Source organism: Rana temporaria, chromosome 8 (assembly GCF_905171775.1).
Source record: "Rana temporaria chromosome 8, aRanTem1.1, whole genome shotgun sequence".
Classification (NCBI taxonomy): Eukaryota; Metazoa; Chordata; class Amphibia; order Anura; family Ranidae; genus Rana; species Rana temporaria.
This window is the reverse complement of record NC_053496.1, coordinates 190,298,609-190,313,891: the sequence shown is the minus strand read 5'-3', so window position 1 is coordinate 190,313,891 and position 15,283 is coordinate 190,298,609. Positions and strand designations below refer to the sequence as shown.

Sequence of the window (15,283 nt, the reverse complement as noted above, 5' to 3'; positions counted from 1 at the left end):
ACACTCCCCCTTCAATATCAGGGACCCTCCTTCAATATTAGACACTCCCCCATCAATATCAGGGATCCCCATCAATATCACACTCCCCCTTCAATATCAGACACTCCCCCTTCAATATTAGACACTCCCCCTTCAATATTAGACACTCCCCCATCAATATTAGACACTCCCCCATCAATATCAGGGACCCTCCTTCAATATTAGACACTCCCCCATCAATATCAGGGATCCCCATCAATATCAGACACTCCCCCTTCAATATTAGACACCCCCCATCAATAGTAGACACTCCCCCTTCAATACAGGGATCCCCATCAATATTACACTCCCCCTTCAATATCAGGGACCCCCATCAATATCAGACACTCCCCCTTCCATATCAGACACTCCCCCTTCAATATTGGGGACCCCCCTTCAATATCAGACACTCCCCCCTCCTGCCCACGACAATTCGCAGCTCCCAGCGCTGTCACCTTTGAAGGACAATAACACTTTATGATCTCATCGTTTTATCACAAAGCTTTCTATTGGTGGGATTGGACACACATTGATGAAAGAGCTCTGATAGGTGAATGTGATCGGCTCCTCCCATCCTGGCTTCCATTGATGATCGCCCGGACTGTGGGGTGTAACCCGGGTCACAGCAGAACCCCAATGATACCCCTCTGTGCCCCCCCAATAGAGGAATGGAATAAACATTGAATAGATGACGCCTCTGGAGGGTTCAATTGTAACTTTATTGGTATAAATAATAGAAGTCGTCCTTTTCTCGCACCATTCATGGTAATCTTTCATTCCGATCTTCCCGTTATTCAAAGGATCCCGATCTCCCCGTTATTCAAAGGATCCCGATCTCCACATATCCCAATCTCCCCGTTATTCAAAGGATCCCGATCTCCACATATCCCGATCTCCCCGTTATTCAAAGGATCCCGATCTCCCCGTTATTCAAAGGATCCCGATCTCCACATATCCCGATCTCCCCGTTATTCAAAGGATCCCGATCTCCACATATCCCGATCTCCCCGTTATTCAAAGGATCCCGATCTCCCCGTTATTCAAAGGATCCCGATCTCCACATATCCCAATCTCCCCGTTATTCAAAGGATCCCGATCTCCACATATCCCGATCTCCCCGTTATTCAAAGGATCCCGATCTCCCCGTTATTCAAAGGATCCCGATCTCCACATATCCCGATCTCCCCGTTATTCAAAGGATACCGATCTCCACATATCCCGATCTCCCCGTTATTCAAAGGATCCCGATCTCCCCGTTATTCAAAGGATCCCGATCTCCACATATCCCGATCTCCCCGTTATTCAAAGGATCCCGATCTCCACATATCCCGATCTCCCCGTTATTCAAAGGATCCCGATCTCCCCGTTATTCAAAGGATCCCGATCTCCACATATCCCGATCTCCCCGTTATTCAAAGGATCCCGATCTCCCCGTTATTCAAAGGATCCCGATCTCCACATATCCCGATCTCCCCGTTATTCAAAGGATCCCGATCTCCACATATCCCGATCTCCCCGTTATTCAAAGGATCCCGATCTCCCCGTTATTCAAAGGATCCCGATCTCCACATATCCCAATCTCCCCGTTATTCAAAGGATCCCGATCTCCACATATCCCGATCTCCCCGTTATTCAAAGGATCCCGATCTCCCCGTTATTCAAAGGATCCCGATCTCCACATATCCCGATCTCCCCGTTATTCAAAGGATCCCGATCTCCACATATCCCGATCTCCCCGTTATTCAAAGGATCCCGATCTCCCCGTTATTCAAAGGATCCCGATCTCCACATATCCCGATCTCCCCGTTATTCAAAGGATCCCGATCTCCCCGTTATTCAAAGGATCCCGATCTCCACATATCCCGATCTCCCCGTTATTCAAAGGATCCCGATCTCCACATATCCCGATCTCCCCGTTATTCAAAGGATCCCGATCTCCACATATCCCAATCTCCCTGTTATTCAAAGGATCCCGATCTCCACATATCCCGATCTCCCCGTTATTCAAAGGATCCCGATCTCCCCGTTATTCAAAGGATCCCGATCTCCACATATCCCGATCTCCCCGTTATTCAAAGGATCCCGATCTCCACATATCCCGATCTCCCCGTTATTCAAAGGATCCCGATCTCCCCGTTATTCAAAGGATCCCGATCTACACATATCCCGATCTCCCCGTTATTCAAAGGATCCCGATCTCCACATATCCCGATCTCCCCGTTATTCAAAGGATCCCGATCTCCACATATCCCGATCTCCCCGTTATTCAAAGGATCCCGATCTCCCCGTTATTCAAAGGATCCCGATCTCCACATATCCCGATCTCCCCGTTATTCAAAGGATCCCGATCTCCACATATCCCGATCTCCCCGTTATTCAAAGGATCCCGATCTCCCCGTTATTCAAAGGATCCCGATCTCCACATATCCCGATCTCCCCGTTATTCAAAGGATCCCGATCTCCCCGTTATTCAAAGGATCCCGATCTCCACATATCCCGATCTCCCCGTTATTCAAAGGATCCCGATCTCCACATATCCCGATCTCCCCGTTATTCAAAGGATCCCGATCTCCCCGTTATTCAAAGGATCCCGATCTCCACATATCCCAATCTCCCCGTTATTCAAAGGATCCCGATCTCCACATATCCCGATCTCCCCGTTATTCAAAGGATCCCGATCTCCCCGTTATTCAAAGGATCCCGATCTCCACATATCCCGATCTCCCCGTTATTCAAAGGATCCCGATCTCCACATATCCCGATCTCCCCGTTATTCAAAGGATCCCGATCTCCCCGTTATTCAAAGGATCCCGATCTCCACATATCCCGATCTCCCCGTTATTCAAAGGATCCCGATCTCCACATATCCCGATCTCCCCGTTATTCAAAGGATCCCGATCTCCCCGTTATTCAAAGGATCCCGATCTCCACATATCCCAATCTCCCCGTTATTCAAAGGATCCCGATCTCCACATATCCCGATCTCCCCGTTATTCAAAGGATCCCGATCTCCCCGTTATTCAAAGGATCCCGATCTCCACATATCCCGATCTCCCCGTTATTCAAAGGATCCCGATCTCCACATATCCCGATCTCCCCGTTATTCAAAGGATCCCGATCTCCCCGTTATTCAAAGGATCCCGATCTCCACATATCCCGATCTCCCCGTTATTCAAAGGATACCGATCTCCACATATCCCGATCTCCCCGTTATTCAAAGGATCCCGATCTCCCCGTTATTCAAAGGATCCCGATCTCCACATATCCCGATCTCCCCGTTATTCAAAGGATCCCGATCTCCACATATCCCGATCTCCCCGTTATTCAAAGGATCCCGATCTCCCCGTTATTCAAAGGATCCCGATCTCCACATATCCCAATCTCCCCGTTATTCAAAGGATACCGATCTCCACATATCCCGATCTCCCCGTTATTCAAAGGATCCCGATCTCCCCGTTATTCAAAGGATCCCGATCTCCACATATCCCGATCTCCCCGTTATTCAAAGGAAGGAGAAAAACGGATAAAAAAAAAAAAGGAAGAAGACGCCCCAATCTTGTGTCTGCCGCACCGTGATCCCCCTTCATTAGACGGTCCCAATCCATTAGGTGGACCCCCTCCATTAGATAGTTTCCCCCCTCAATTAGGTGATCCCCCTCCATTAGATGATCCCCTTCCATGAAGTGCCCCCCCCCCGTTAGATGGACCCCATCAATTAGGTGGTCTCTCCCTTGCATTAGATGGACCCCATCAATTAGGTGGTCTCTCCCTTGCATTAGATGGACCCCATCAATTAGGTGGTCTCTCCCGTGCATTAGATGGACCCCATCAATTAGGTGGTCTCTCCCTTGCATTAGATGGACCCCATCAATTAGGTGGTCTCTCCCTTGCATTAGATGGACCCCATCAATTAGGTGGTCTCTCCCTTGCATTAGATGGACCCCATCAATTAGGTGGTCTCTCCCTTGCATTAGATGGACCCCATCAATTAGGTGGTCTCTCCCTTGCATTAGATGGACCCCATCAATTAGGTGGTCTCTCCCGTGCATTAGATGGACCCCATCAATTAGGTGGTCTCTCCCTTGCATTAGATGGACCCCATCAATTAGGTGGTCTCTCCCTTGCATTAGATGGACCCTCTCCATTAGATGATCCCCTTCCATGAAGTGCCCCCCCCCCTTAGGTGATCCCCCCCTCTATTAGGTGCCCCCCCCCATAATGTCCTATATTGCAATCTTACCAATTATTAGAGGCGGCAGCTGCATTACTTTTTCATCTGGTTAAGAAAACAGAAAGCCAAAGAAAGAAAACGAATGCAGCCGCCACATCGAATAATTCGTAAGCTGCAATATAATGTTGGATTTCGGGTTTAATGGCGTTTTAAAGAGGCACCCCCCCCCCCCGCGAAGAAAAATGAAAAGTTAGCAGCCACAGATCCCGGAGCTGCTCATCCTGTCATGTCGGCACCCCAGGCCACGTTCCCATTGGTTCTGGGGTACCGCCACAACTGCCTGGAAGGGAAACCAGCAGTGAAGCGGCTTTACGGCCAGCTCCCTATTGCGCATGCGTGAAGTGCACGGTGGGGGGGAAAGGGGGAGGAGGAACGAACTTCCGGGGGACCTCACTTCAATCAGGTCTTCCGGAAGTGGGGACAGGTACCAGGTACAAATAGGTTCCCCTTCCCGAAAGGTGCCAAATGTGGCACCGGAGGGGGTGAAGGAACTACATAATGGGAGCATCCCCTTTTTTGGGTGGAGCTCCGCTTTAATATACTTGTGATCTTCTGAAAGGCTCCAGCCACTGAGACCTACTGAGGGTTCAAGTTTGTGAATGCTCAACTAGATCACCGAGGGCAGTCCAAGGAGCGCAGTCATTGATTGGTTGGAGTGCAGTGGTGTCTTATAGGAAAGAATTGCCCTTGGAATAAGTCTTGGGTGGCATGGCTCCTCTGGGGAGGGAAGTTGGGATCATCATGGGGCAGTCATTGATTGGCGGGGGTCCAGTGGTGTCTTATATGTAATAATTTGCCTTGGGTGCTCCTCTGGGGAGGGGATTTGGGATCATCAAGGGGCAGTCATTGATTGACGGGAGTGCAGTGATGTCTTATAGGAAATAATTTGTCTTGGGTGCTCCTCTGGGGAGGGGGATTTGGGATCATCATGGGGCAGTCATTGATTGGTGGGGGTCCAGTGGTGTCTTATATGTAATAATTTGCCTTGGGTGCTCCTCTGGGGAGGGAAGTTGGGATCATCATGGGGCAGTCATTGATTGGAGAGGGTCCAGTGGTGTCTTATATGTAATAATTTGCCTTGGGTGCTCCTCTGGGGAGGGAATTTGGGATCATCATGGGGCAGTCATTGATTGGCGGGGGTCCAGTGGTGTCTTATATGTAATAATTTGCCTTGGGTGCTCCTCTGGGGAGGGAATTTGGGATCATCATGGGGCAGTCATTGATTGGCGGGGGTCCAGTGGTGTCTTATATGTAATAATTTGTCTTGGGTGCTCCTCTGGGGAGGGGATTTGGGATCATAATGGGGCAGTCATTGATTGGCGGGAGTCCAGTGGTGTCTTATAGGAAATAAGTTGCCTTGGGTGCTCCTCTGGGGAGGGAAGTTGGGATCATCATGGGGCAGTCATTGATTGGCGGGGGTCCAGTGGTGTCTTATATGTAATAATTTGCCTTGGGTGCTCCTCTGGGGAGGGGATTTGGGATCATCAAGGGGCAGTCATTGATTGACGGGAGTGCAGTGATGTCTTATAGGAAATAATTTGTCTTGGGTGCTCCTCTGGGGAGGGGGATTTGGGATCATCATGGGGCAGTCATTGATTGGCGGGAGTCCAGTGGTGTCTTATAGGAAATAATTTGCCTTGGGTGCTCTTCTGGGGAGGGAAGTTGGAAACATCACGGGACAGTCATTGATTGGCGGGGGTCCAGTGGTGTCTTATAGGAAATAATTTGCCTTGGGTGCTCCTCTGGGGAGGGAAGTTGGGATCATCATGGGGCAGTCATTGATTGGCGGGGGTCCAGTGGTGTCTTATATGTAATAATTTGCCTTGGGTGCTCCTCTGGGGAGGGAATTTGGGATCATCATGGGGCAGTCATTGATTGGCGGGGGTCCAGTGGTGTCTTATATGTAATAATTTGCCTTGGGTGCTCCTCTGGGGAGGGAATTTGGGATCATCATGGGGCAGTCATTGATTGGCGGGGGTCCAGTGGTGTCTTATATGTAATAATTTGTCTTGGGTGCTCCTCTGGGGAGGGGATTTGGGATCATAATGGGGCAGTCATTGATTGGCGGGAGTCCAGTGGTGTCTTATAGGAAATAAGTTGCCTTGGGTGCTCCTCTGGGGAGGGAAGTTGGGATCATCATGGGGCAGTCATTGATTGGCGGGAGTCCAGTGGTGTCTTATAGGAAATAATTTGCCTTGGGTGCTCCTCTGGGGAGGGGATTTGGTATCATCATGGGGCAGTCATTGATTGACGGGAGTGCAGTGATGTCTTATAGGAAATAATTTGTCTTGGGTGCTCCTCTGGGGAGGGGGATTTGGGATCATCATGGGGCAGTCATTGATTGGCGGGAGTCCAGTGGTGTCTTATAGGAAATAATTTGCCTTGGGTGCTCTTCTGGGGAGGGAAGTTGGAAACATCATGGGACAGTCATTGATTGGCGGGGGTCCAGTGGTGCCTTATATGTAATAATTTGCCTTGGGTGCTCCTCTGGGGAGGGAATTTGGGATCATCATGGGGCAGTCATTGATTGGCGGGGGTCCAGTGGTGTCTTATATGTAATAATTTGCCTTGGGTGCTCCTCTGGGGAGGGAAGTTGGGATCATCATGGGGCAGTCATTGATTGGCGGGGGTCCAGTGGTGTTTTATAGGAAATAATTTGCCTTGGGTGCTCCTCTGGGGAGGGAAGTTGGGATCATCATGGGGCAGTCATTGATTGGCGGGGGTCCAGTGGTGTCTTATATGTAATAATTTGCCTTGGGTGCTCCTCTGGGGAGGGGATTTGGGATCATCAAGGGGCAGTCATTGATTGACGGGAGTGCAGTGATGTCTTATAGGAAATAATTTGTCTTGGGTGCTCCTCTGGGGAGGGGGATTTGGGATCATCATGGGGCAGTCATTGATTGGCGGGAGTCCAGTGGTGTCTTATAGGAAATAATTTGCCTTGGGTGCTCTTCTGGGGAGGGAAGTTGGAAACATCACGGGACAGTCATTGATTGGCGGGGGTCCAGTGGTGTCTTATAGGAAATAATTTGCCTTGGGTGCTCCTCTGGGGAGGGAAGTTGGGATCATCATGGGGCAGTCATTGATTGGCGGGGGTCCAGTGGTGTCTTATATGTAATAATTTGCCTTGGGTGCTCCTCTGGGGAGGGAATTTGGGATCATCATGGGGCAGTCATTGATTGGCGGGGGTCCAGTGGTGTCTTATATGTAAAAATTTGCCTTGGGTGCTCCTCTGGGGAGGGAATTTGGGATCATCATGGGGCAGTCATTGATTGGCGGGGGTCCAGTGGTGTCTTATATGTAATAATTTGTCTTGGGTGCTCCTCTGGGGAGGGGATTTGGGATCATAATGGGGCAGTCATTGATTGGCGGGAGTCCAGTGGTGTCTTATAGGAAATAAGTTGCCTTGGGTGCTCCTCTGGGGAGGGAAGTTGGGATCATCATGGGGCAGTCATTGATTGGCGGGAGTCCAGTGGTGTCTTATAGGAAATAATTTGCCTTGGGTGCTCCTCTGGGGAGGGGATTTGGTATCATCATGGGGCAGTCATTGATTGACGGGAGTGCAGTGATGTCTTATAGGAAATAATTTGTCTTGGGTGCTCCTCTGGGGAGGGGGATTTGGGATCATCATGGGGCAGTCATTGATTGGCGGGAGTCCAGTGGTGTCTTATAGGAAATAATTTGCCTTGGGTGCTCTTCTGGGGAGGGAAGTTGGAAACATCATGGGGCAGTCATTGATTGGCGGGGGTCCAGTGGTGCCTTATATGTAATAATTTGCCTTGGGTGCTCCTCTGGGGAGGGAATTTGGGATCATCATGGGGCAGTCATTGATTGGCGGGGGTCCAGTGGTGTCTTATATGTAATAATTTGCCTTGGGTGCTCCTCTGGGGAGGGAAGTTGGGATCATCATGGGGCAGTCATTGATTGGCGAGGGTCCAGTGGTGTCTTATAGGAAATAATTTGCCTTGGGTGCTCCTCTGGGGAGGGGATTTGGTATCATCATGGGGCAGTCATTGATTGGCGGGAGTCCAGTGGTGTCTTATATGTAATCATTTGCCTTGGGTGCTCCTCTGGGGAGGGGATTTGGGATCATCATGGGGCAGTCATTGATTGGTGGGGGTCCAGTGGTGTCTTATATGTAATAATTTGCCTTGGGTGCTCCTCTGGGGAGGGAAGTTGGGATCATCATGGGGCAGTCATTGATTGGCGGGAGTCCAGTGGTGTCTTATAGGAAATGAAATGAGTAAATGATAGCGCTAGTGTTAACTAGTGCTGAGTGAGTACAGTGAAAATGTTAATAATATAAATCATGCATAGTGAGTATAAATAGCAACACTTATGAAAAAATACTATTAAGTCCAATGAAATGTTGGAATGAGTTCCTTATGGGTTAACACCCATATGCAGCCCTATGGTGAACAGCTGGCGTTTCCTCCTCAAGAGCTTCTCATTAGACAGACAATGACCTTTCCCATTAAAAAGATCCAAGCAGAAAACCTCAATATAAAGGAAGAAAAAAGAAAGAGGACAAGCCTCATAGCATAATACTGTAAAACAGAGGACAATGGACACGAGACTACACCGACGGTAATAAACTCACAAAACCGCCGATTAACACAGGCTCTGAGATATATTGCCGCTCAGTATGTTCATCTCCTCACTAGGATCGAAGTCCCGTCAAACATAGGCTCCTCCCCCACGCGTTCCGTCACTAGGCACGTGACTTAGTCATGGGTCTCTGAATGACTATGGGAGACGGCTGAGCTTATAACAGAGCCGTTGCGTGTCATTCAAACAGGAAGTGAAACCACAGAAAAAAGGAGAGGGGGTTGACATCTACATCATTGCAGGTAACAACCTCGAGCACTGTGCAAAATAACAAATTCTAGCACTCGCTACATTTGGCAATATAGTACAATACAACAGTATTTTAATACAGAGAAAATTATAATCTATCAACATAGACTCAATTAAACTGTCTTGTTGATACAAAACAAAATATTTAGAATAATGTTTTAAAATTTATATAGAACCATTAAAAAGGTATATAGAACCATTAAAAAAGAGAATTAAAACAGGAGGACCTGCCTTCTTAATGAATTTAAAATTGCAACCACATCGCCCCCTACATATGATAAATACATACTACATGCACAAGAAATAATATAGAGACGTACAGACATACTCTATACATTCATGCATCCTGAGGGGGTGTCATAAAGAAATACAAAATGTGCTGCATTATTATAAAAAAATCTACATTAAAAATTAATTATAATAAGTTGCAAATGGTGAGTTCCAGTGTCTATTTAAAACACACTCACATGGCAACATAAAACCATATATATATAGACCACCTTAAAAAGGGGAGGAAGACACCCATTCAAGATGCAGGGTAATAGCCAAAAAGATGCACAAATTATTTACATAAAAATAATAATAATTTATACAAAAAATCTTCTTATCCCTAGATCAATCCGATCACTACACAATCGGAACATATAAAATAAAGAACTAAAAATCTGAAATAAAACAATTCAAGTCAAATTCTACATTGAGCCCATTTGGTACTAAAGAGCGCATTTCATGTATCCATCTGGATTCGCTTTTACTAAGCTCGCGAATTTTGTGGCTGCCTCTCCAATGGGGGGTATATTTCTCCAAGGCCCAAAACTTAAGTTGTTTAGGGTCTTTATTATGACACAATGCGAAGTGACGCGAAACATTGTGATCGGGATACCCCTTTTCAATATTTTGCACATGTTCTCTTATGCGTTTCCACATTGGTCTTTTTGTGCGACCTATATATTGGAGTGAACAAGAACACTGAAGGGCATACACCACACCTTCTGTTCGACAGGTAATAAGATCTTTGATCTCATATTCTTTTTGGGTAACATGGGACACAAATTTTGAACATTTCTGTCCATTAAGGTTCGTTTTTTTGCATGCGTAACAACGCTTGCAAGGGAAAAACCCCTTTCCCTGATAGAAGGTTAGTTGATTATGTTTTGTTGGGGGGTCCGGAACATTTTTCGCCACCAAATCCCGTAGGGTGGGGGCTCTTCTATATATCATCTTGGGAATACTTGGAAGTATACCTTGTAGTTGCCTGTCAGCTTGTAAAATAGGCCAGTGTTTTCGGAAAATCTTTTCTAACTGTTTATGCTGGACACTATAATTAAAAATGATCGGTAGTTCCATTCCAACTGCATGATTTTTAATCTTATCCTGTATGAGGGATTCTCTAGGGGTATCATATACTTTTGAGATTTGTGTTTGAATGAAATCTTTATCATACCCCTTATTCACAAATTTCTTCCCCAGCATATTAGCTTGTTCTAAGAAGATATTAGGGTCTGAGCAATTTCTCCGGATCCTTGTCATTTGTCCTTTAGGGATATTGATCAACCAAGGATCATGATGACAGCTATCTGTTGGTATATAGCTGTTTCTTTCTACTGGTTTGAAATATGTTTTTGTAGTTATTTTTTGGGGTTCCAAAGTGATTTCCAAATCCAGAAATTGAATAGATTTATCACTAATTGAGTATGAAAGGTTGATGTTCTTCTGATTCTGGTTTAGATTGTCGAAAAATTGTATAAGGGAGGCTTCATCACCACTCCAGATGATGATGCAATCATCTATGTATCTTCTGTACAGAACTAGGTGATGCGGCATGTTTTCATAGACAGCCATTTCCTCCCATTCGGACATGAACACATTTGCGACACTTGGCGCATATTTTGCGCCCATCCCTATTCCATTTAGTTGTCGATAGAAATCGGATCTATACCAGAAATAGTTATGCTGAAGGCCATAGGCCAAGCACCTCAGGACAAATCGTTTCTGTTTGGAAATTAAAGAACCATACTTATTGAGGGCCCACTTTGTTGCCCCAATTGCCTCTTCGTGATTAATTATGGTATAAAGTGATGCCACATCCGCTGTGGCTAACAGATATTTCTCACTTGTATTTATCACTAATGAGTCAAAGATCTGAATAAGATGCTTAGTATCTCTCAAATAAGCCTTGGTGAGAGGAACTAAGGGCTGAATAAACTTATCAACATATTCTCCCAGACGGGAGTTTATAGATTGTATCCCATTTATAATGGGTCTCCCAGGTGGTCTAGTTTGATCCTTATGAATTTTGGGTATTGTGTATATGATTGGAACCCTGCATACTTCTGGAATCAGGTATTTTTCCTCTCTTTTGTTGAGAATACCTCTTTCTCTTCCTCGATAGATTAATTCAGACAGTTCTTCTTTATATTCACTCGTGGGATTTCCCCTGAGCTTAATATAAGTATTGACATCATTAAGCTGATTTTGCAGTTCTTCATGATAATACTCTTTAGACAATACTACAATGGCCCCCCCCTTATCTGCCGGCCTGATAATAATTTGTTTATTTTCCTCCAGCTCTTTAATCCCCTTATGGATGGCTTTGGGATCCGGCATTTTCTTGATTTTCAATTGGTCTAGATCTCTAAGTACCATTTTATTGAATACCTCTATATGGTGATTGTTCTTTACTTGAGGATTAAATAGAGATTTGTTTCTCAATTGGCTGTGTGAAACTCTTCCCGGCAAAATATTTCTATCAGGTGGATTGATAATAGGCTGGTTTAGTATGTATTTTTTGATGTTCAACTTTCTTGTGAATTTTTTAATATCCACATAGGCATCAAATTTACTAAGATTCCTTTTGGGGGCGAACTTGAGACCCTTATCCAATGTCATAATTTCTGTTTTTGTTAGTTCGACCCCACTAATATTATATATTCCTTGACCCATTAAACCTTCCTTCGTTTTGACCTTGTGTCCCCCTCTACATCCCCTCTTTCGTTTGGACTTCTGGAACGTGCTCCTTGTTCGTGCCGAGGGGGTGTCCTCTCGTTCCTGCGATAATCTAAAAAAGACGAGGAAGGGCGACTATCCTGTTCCTCTCTATAGTTTGCAAGTGGCTCATAATGATTGTGAGTAGGTATTGGACTTCTTCTGGACTCCTGGTAATAGTAATCTCGATTAAGGGGGCCACCCAATTGATGGGCTTGATGCTGCCCTCCTTGATGTTGGTAATATTGAGGAGGGTAGTAATCTCTTGGGTCCCTTCGATCTTGGTTGTGATAATTGGGATCCTGATGATATCCATATGGATAATTCCCCTGATTGCTGGACTGATTTTGTGGTGGATTGGATGGTTTTTGATTATTCTTATTGTTTTTCCAAACAGGTTTCTTTGGAGACTTGGTGCGAGGTTTTTGATTATTTTTATTATTATTCTTCCACCAAGGCTTTGGTGTTCTAGGACCATTCGGTTCCTCTCTGTATGGTCTAGGTGGATAATAAGTATAATCTTGTTGGAATCTAGCATATTCATCCACCCCATGTCTGGGTCGTTCAGGTGTTCTAAATCTGAATTCCCTTGGAGGGGAAATAACCCTTACCTCTCTGTCAGGAGAGGATGACACTGACCCTATTTTTCCATCTTTCAGATTGAGTTGCCATTTGAATATCTGATGTGAACGATAATCGTTCGTATCCCTCATATATTTCCTTCTTTTCCGTTGTTTGATTTCAGTATCCCTTTGTTCCAATACTTTATTAAGTTGGTTAGTTAGTGTAGTGAAGGAAGGGGTGTCCTTATAACCTTCTAAGGCAGTCTTGCATTCTGCTATTGATTTATTAATCTGTGCAATTTTTCGTTGTTTCCTCTTAATTAGAAACTGCATAACTTCCAACCCCTTCTCATTGAAGAATTTGAACCATTCTTCAATGGAATCTTTGTCCAAAAGTCCATCATTGATGGGAACATCCCATCTGAGTCTTCTAGGGACTATCCCCTCTTTAATGTATTGTTCGTGTGTGGTGAGGTCCCACCACACACTGACCTTTTTCTCCATGAGATGGCCAAATTTCCTAAAATTGGTATCTAGATCACATGTTTCTGCAGTATTTTTACTGGTAAATACATCTTTAAGGTCAACTGTACGGTTTTCCATATAGTTAAATATATCCATGATTGCTGCTAGTAGTGATATAAGTAAGTGAAAAATGTGCAAAAAAGGAATGGTACTACTGCGCTACCATATATAAAACCACAAAACGTGAAAAAAACAGCAAAAAATATCAAATAACAAAAGCTGCGTATCTAATAGGTGAACAAAACCAAATTAATATGAAATGAGTAAATGATAGCGCTAGTGTTAACTAGTGCTGAGTGAGTACAGTGAAAATGTTAATAATATAAATCATGCATAGTGAGTATAAATAGCAACACTTATGAAAAAATACTATTAAGTCCAATGAAATGTTGGAATGAGTTCCTTATGGGTTAACACCCATATGCAGCCCTATAACTACAAAAACATATTTCAAACCAGTAGAAAGAAACAGCTATATACCAACAGATAGCTGTCATCATGATCCTTGGTTGATCAATATCCCTAAAGGACAAATGACAAGGATCCGGAGAAATTGCTCAGACCCTAATATCTTCTTAGAACAAGCTAATATGCTGGGGAAGAAATTTGTGAATAAGGGGTATGATAAAGATTTCATTCAAACACAAATCTCAAAAGTATATGATACCCCTAGAGAATCCCTCATACAGGATAAGATTAAAAATCATGCAGTTGGAATGGAACTACCGATCATTTTTAATTATAGTGTCCAGCATAAACAGTTAGAAAAGATTTTCCGAAAACACTGGCCTATTTTACAAGCTGACAGGCAACTACAAGGTATACTTCCAAGTATTCCCAAGATGATATATAGAAGAGCCCCCACCCTACGGGATTTGGTGGCGAAAAATGTTCCGGACCCCCCAACAAAACATAATCAACTAACCTTCTATCAGGGAAAGGGGTTTTTCCCTTGCAAGCGTTGTTACGCATGCAAAAAAACGAACCTTAATGGACAGAAATGTTCAAAATTTGTGTCCCATGTTACCCAAAAAGAATATGAGATCAAAGATCTTATTACCTGTCGAACAGAAGGTGTGGTGTATGCCCTTCAGTGTTCTTGTTCACTCCAATATATAGGTCGCACAAAAAGACCAATGTGGAAACGCATAAGAGAACATGTGCAAAATATTGAAAAGGGGTATCCCGATCACAATGTTTCGCGTCACTTCGCATTGTGTCATAATAAAGACCCTAAACAACTTAAGTTTTGGGCCTTGGAGAAATATACCCCCCATTGGAGAGGCAGCCACAAAATTCGCGAGCTTAGTAAAAGCGAATCCAGATGGATACATGAAATGCGCTCTTTAGTACCAAATGGGCTCAATGTAGAATTTGACTTGAATTGTTTTATTTCAGATTTTTAGTTCTTTATTTTATATGTTCCGATTGTGTAGTGATCGGATTGATCTAGGGATAAGAAGATTTTTTGTATAAATTATTATTATTTTTATGTAAATAATTTGTGCATCTTTTTGGCTATTACCCTGCATCTTGAATGGGTGTCTTCCTCCCCTTTTTAAGGTGGTCTATATATATATGGTTTTATGTTGCCATGTGAGTGTGTTTTAAATAGACACTGGAACTCACCATTTGCAACTTATTATAATTAATTTTTAATGTAGATTTTTTTATAATAATGCAGCACATTTTGTATTTCTTTATGACACCCCCTCAGGATGCATGAATGTATAGAGTATGTCTGTACGTCTCTATATTATTTCTTGTGCATGTAGTATGTATTTATCATATGTAGGGGGCGATGTGGTTGCAATTTTAAATTCATTAAGAAGGCAGGTCCTCCTGTTTTAATTCTCTTTTTTAATGGTTCTATATACCTTTTTAATGGTTCTATATAAATTTTAAAACATTATTCTAAATATTTTGTTTTGTATCAACAAGACAGTTTAATTGAGTCTATGTTGATAGATTATAATTTTCTCTGTATTAAAATACTGTTGTATTGTACTATATTGCCAAATGTAGCGAGTGCTAGAATTTGTTATTTTGCACAGTGCTCGAGGTTGTTACCTGCAATGATGTAGATGTCAACCCCCTCTCCTTT

At 44.1% G+C, this 15,283-nt stretch overlaps 1 protein-coding gene across 2 annotated transcripts in view; it reads right to left on the bottom strand.

Annotated features, from left to right (window-relative positions):
* Nucleotides 1–15,283, bottom strand: part of LOC120909783 (titin homolog) — a 38,762-nt gene that overhangs the window by 11,986 nt on the left and 11,493 nt on the right. The window lies entirely within an intron of this gene.